Consider the following 5763-nt stretch of genomic DNA (forward strand, 5'->3'; position numbering starts at 1 on the left):
AAATGGGTTAAAAAAATATATATCCTTGCCTGATTGCTCAAGGTGGATCCTTTTCGGAAAAAGGTTCTGAATTGATGTTGCGCAAATATCGCAACACCTGTCGTACGGTCGCCATTGTGAATATCCTAAAATGGAAGCCGAAAAGGATCCACCTGAGTAGACGCTGTCGCACATCTTACCTGTATGGCGGTCAGCACTCGAAAGAGAGGAGACCGTTAAGGTTGTCTGTCTGAAAGGCGCTGTTGCGGTAGCACTCATTGAGTGCATTATGCGCAGGGGTGGATGACAAATATTGAGTTCATTATACACTGAAATGGAAGGTCTCTCTCACACCCACACAGTTCTTAATACAAAGTGCGACGCATGAGAACGAAATCACGGCTCTCACGTCACCTATTTCATATTTAGAGCAATGAAATATTATAAAAAGTTAAAGGATCCTTTAAGAGCTTCGCTTAATTTTTCAAAAGGACCTAAGCAACATTTTTTTCATGAATTAATTTGAATAGCGCAATCAAAAGAAAAACATGAATGCTTTTGATTGTAGTACTCAAATTAATTCATGAAAAAAATGTTACTTAGGTCCTTTTGAAAAGTTAAGCGAGACATGTTGTAATTGTAATTGTAATTTATCCGCCTTCACCCTGACCGACACCGTCCGCTTATCTACACTTGAGTTAGGTGAAGACCTACCAATCCTTCACCGTTAACATGCGTATAGTACACCGGTTTCCAACCACAATCAGGCGCTGGGCTTAACCAGTTCCACAAGTGTCGGATACATTAAAAGAAAAAAGAGTTGACAGGAAAGGGAAAGATTAGTGGAGAAGAGTTGCGTTTGCTGAAACGAGTATTATGATTAGTATGGTAATTGTGCACCGCGAAGGGATCCTAGTCCTTGGATCTTTAGATGTTTGGTTCCATGCCTTTCTGTCAACCGATATCTGTAACTCCGTCTATGTTTGGTGGCAGTATAATCTTTTTGTTCATATGGACGTTCATTTTCTTCAAATGCCGGTCGTCTGTAATAAAAATAATAAAAGGGCCTCCACCATTTGACCCTGGAATATTAGTAATTGTCCAAATAACGTTCTTGTTGATATTGAAGTCACTAAAGAAACATTCCAAACACTGGACAACTACTCCAAAGATACGTAACATTTAAAGCAAAATAAAATCAAATCAGTTTCTCGAAAATTATCACCCAATTCCACGCATCATCTGTTTCTCTGTAATATAAATATAAAATTACTCGTCACATAATTGACCCCCTTAACAAGTATAAACTTTTGTCATTCCTATTATTGTTATTATTATTAGTTTTCACTCAGTCTTATCCTATAGGGTTAAGGCAGGTATTTTCGTCTTTTCGTCATAGTCTTGAAAACCAATATAAGCGACACCTTTTCCTAAACTCATCCGTACCAAATCGTAAGTTCTGGAGAAACGTCCTGCTATAGTGGAGTTCCAGCAAATGAACGTAGCTTTCATTGGTTTCTGCACCTACGACGATGGACGGGAATACTTGCCGTGTCTCCACCAGATGTTTGCCTAAACATCACCAAAGTCTGTCTATATTAAACACTTATGTTTTATCCAAAGGATTCGACGTAATTTTATCAATTTTGACGAGAATTTAACATATTTGAAGCAGCATATTAGTTTCTGAAAGAATCAGCTGTCATGTGAATGGAACGTTTCGGTAGTTCGTAAGGTATTTTAAAAGTACACTAGAACATTTACGTGCACATGCTTTAATAAATCATATTTACTTTAGTTATCCAAACTTGATCCCAACTACCCCGAAACAGCTTTTACTGTAGTAGTAACGCACCGAATCGGGGAATTCATGCAATATAACGCAGAGTTTAAACCCTCTCTTTCGTTATGTAATATCCACTAAAACAAAGCTTCTAAGAAATTGATGCGTGAAAAATAAATAAAAGTTATCAGATTGCATAAGTAAAAGTTTATATTTTAAGTTGATCCGTTTAGTGTCAACCGGTGGATACCTGTTCTAAACACTCATTTGTTTCAAGTTCTATTTCACGCAATCCCCCCACATTATATAATAATGAGTGCTGACAACTCAAGATACTAAAGATCATGAGCAGAACGGAGGTAGGCATAACTTCTAGGGATCAACCACCACCACTTTTTTTTTTTTTTTTTTGAAAAGTTAAGCGAGACATGTTCAAATAAAAACAAAAGGCATACTTGAAATCTGTCGATTAAGGGTGAAAGGTACACGGAGAAAAAGGAAAAAGCAAGTTAGCTTAATATTTAATCTTCTTAAATCTTTTTCAAATTTTATTCCATCTGAAGCTTAACAATTAAGCTTCATTTTATGCATTGCAATGCTTTTAAAAAATGTATTCTTTGCATCGCTTAGTATAATTGGGACTTAGGAAAAACTCAAGGTTTGCAAGGTAGGTGACGGCCATAGTCCACTAAGTTTTTTTTTTCGGATTTTATGAAAAATATGCTTTTAGCATGTATCCTAAAATGACATTGCTGGACAACATTCCCGATGACCGCCGGAAAGAAGTATGGTCCACGGAAAACAACAGCAGCATCAACGTCTTGGACCAGGTGATCGTGGAAGATAACGGCAGTACAGTCAGATGGTGGACGGGTACGTAGTGGCATTCAATCTTGTTCAACAGATATTGCTCATGAAGCATTCCTCACCCATTCACAGATGGAATAATACCAATCTGCCAACACAAACTGCAGCAAAAAAATCGGCAGAAAATGTCGCGGCCGTTTTTCGGAATCGTCAGCAAACAATCCCCAGGTAATACATTACAATCGTTTTCGCACAAAAAAAAACATAAATTATTTACTATTTTAATAAAACCCCTAATTAGGAATCAATTTTTCGGCCGGAAACGTAAACGTAAGATTATACACCGTTTTCACTTCCACCACAAAGCTGTTAAGCAAACCTTCAGTGTCTCCATGAAGAATTTCTGCATGATTAATGCATTTCGTGCACGATTAATGTAAAGTTGAAATGGATTTCCTACATCCCCTGCCGTCGCAAACAATATCAACATATCATCGCCGTAATCGCTCCCGTCCGTCTGGAAATCCTCTAAGAAACATCTAAAAATGCCGGTGAATAACATAAACACAAAAGTGAAGCTTATTATATGGAAATACATTTGAATTCAACAATTTTTAACTCGAATTTGTTTTGATTCTAGCATTGGAAAATAAATAAACATAAACATCGAAAAAATAATCATTGATGTAGGATTATTTTCAAAGTAATCATTTCCAATAATTAAATTAAGTTTAATCCTTGAAGGCTTATATTGAAAATAATCTTTAGGATGAGTGGATAGACCGAATATGGTTTTAGATTAAAATTTAAGCTAAACAGCTTTTATATTGTTATCCGTGTAGAAATCCGTTCACTGATATAAAACACTGTTGATGTTAAAAATGTTCAACACATCCTAACGCGGTCGATTTGGAAATTTTAGAATGACACCGGCATAGTAAAGAGAGATGTAAGATCTACGTCAAAAGATAAATGAATTTAGGATTTATGCATGAATGAATTCAAAGAATTCTGTAGCAGGTTAATGTCAATAATGTTCCCAGGATGACTAAACGGCACTTATTGAAGTCGTTTCTGAAAATTTGACAGTTTTACTGGTAGTTGCAAGTAGTGTAAATATTTAGAGTATTGCTTAGGAAATAAGAACAAAAATCTGTAAGGATTCCAGAGGACTGTTAAATTTTGTTTATTTTTCAACTTGAAATGCAGTCCAGAAAAAGTCAGTAGATTCCATACTATGATGATATTTAATAGAAGCTCCGTAAGTACCTTCCGTTCCAATCGTAAACTATTCTTAGAAAATTAAACTGGGTTTGAAACGGACATGCTCATAGGATTCCGATGAACACTTATTCTAAGATCTCTTCGAATAACGTTCGTGACCCTTCTCCTTCTCTCACCCTAGGAACTAGTGGAGGAAAAACATTTAGCGCAAAAAATATACTTCATCCAGAACCTTGTATGGAAAGAATGGTTCCCTGCTTCCATCCAATAGCTTTTAAAATAACACTCAATGACACGTCGAGACTTGGCATCGCTTCAGCAGCACTAGCAGTAGCAGCAGCGAGAAAGCCTTCCTCTGGACAATGACAAGTCGGAAGCCAAATAATGGTAGACGTGCGGCGAGTTGCAGCTAAGGAAATGGTACCGCACCACTTTTCATTGGAAATAAAAAAGGCATTTCCATAAGTTCCAGTTTTCAATTTGAATTTTAATATTTTTTCATCATTTCCCTTGGCATACACACGGAGTGGCTACATCCACGTCACGGAGTACATTGCATCTCGACTTGCCCGTCTTTTCGTGTCTCAACTTTTTCTCGAGCAAATTGCTTTGGAAAGTGCATCACGACGACGACGATGACGACAACGCTGGAGATTGCTGAAGCCCGGAGCTAAAGCTGGGGATATCACTTCGGAAGTCGTGTTTAGCGTTGAAGCCATCGAAATACCTTGGATAAGCTGCCACGGAAATCGAAAGACACCAGATGAAAGTATGCGGAAGGAGAGTGTATATTTATACGGTGTGATGAAAAATGAAGTTTACGTGAGCGTTTCGCTAATGAACCAGGACCATTATTTTGGGACGGTTTAATGTTTATCAATGTTGTCGCAGTCGTTTTTCACTTGGAGGGCGGCGGATGCCAAACGGAGGAATCGGTGAATTGTGGGGATCGCGTTCATGCTTTTGTGCTTATTCAGATATGTAGCACTTTGCGGGGGAGTGGTCCAAAATGTGATCAATTAATTGTTGAAAGAAAAACATCTGATGGTCACCTGGAACCCACCAACCTATTATTTGCTTTTATCGAGAATGGCGTTAGGCGCTTTATATTCTAAAATGGAAGTGTTACAGAATGTCGGTAGACCAAGCTTACAGTAAATGTACGGAAAAGATAATTTCGTGTTTCTGGAAGCCGAAACGACTAATCATGTACTGGATTTGGTTCAAATCTGCTGATGTAACTTCACCAAATGTAAACCTCTTGGATTATTATATGTGGTCATACATTCAATCAAGGAAAATACGAGCAAGAGGTGTTGTTTTCGGCCCAGTTCATAGCCTTAGCTTTGAAAAATGTTTGTAGCTGGTTAAATTATTTTTTTGGTGGCAGTATTTGTACTTTGATTTATTGCTTTTTTTCGTTTTCAAATTTCTTTATTTCCATTTTCATAAAAACAAAACATGTCCAACCAATGTTGCACAAAACTGTATTTGCTTGAAGTTTGAATTCTCCCGACATTCCGCTTTTAGATTTTTTTCCACTCAATTCCCACCAGAATCGTAAAGATTTCGTTCAGTCATTTATATCCTACTATTCCAACCGGATTCTTTTCCTTAGCTTTCATTTGTAAACTGGACCGATACGGAATGCTTTTAGTCAATTCCCTCGTGGGACAGCCGTAACTCCGCTCAGTTCACGGTTTTTGATAGAAAACCACTTGCTCTTGATGGTGGCATTTCACAACTCCCAACTGGGACATTGCCCGTCTCTACTTAGTGTTTTATGAATACTTTGAAAACTATTTTAAATGAGAATTTTTGATCAACATTTATCCACACTGCACGGCATGCATTACAAGCGTCTAGGCATGACAATTTTCTGCTTAGCACTTTTATAATATTCGAACATAGCCACGCCACATTCAGCATGGGCATACTTCATACTGCTGAGCTTAGAAAGACACAAAAAG

General features: G+C 37.5%; 1 long non-coding RNA gene across 1 annotated transcript; it reads left to right on the top strand.

Moving 5' to 3' along the window:
- The first annotated feature begins 2697 nt into the window (after window positions 1–2697).
- On the top strand, window positions 2698–3187 carry LOC134202718 (uncharacterized). Its single transcript, XR_009977312.1, has 2 exons — window positions 2698–2797; window positions 2871–3187. It is a non-coding gene; the product is annotated as an uncharacterized LOC134202718 (long non-coding RNA).
- Window positions 3188–5763: the final 2576 nt, after the last annotated feature.

The sequence above is a fragment of the Armigeres subalbatus genome, unplaced genomic scaffold (genome assembly GCF_024139115.2).
Source record: "Armigeres subalbatus isolate Guangzhou_Male unplaced genomic scaffold, GZ_Asu_2 Contig1370, whole genome shotgun sequence".
NCBI classification, from domain to species: Eukaryota; Metazoa; Arthropoda; class Insecta; order Diptera; family Culicidae; genus Armigeres; species Armigeres subalbatus.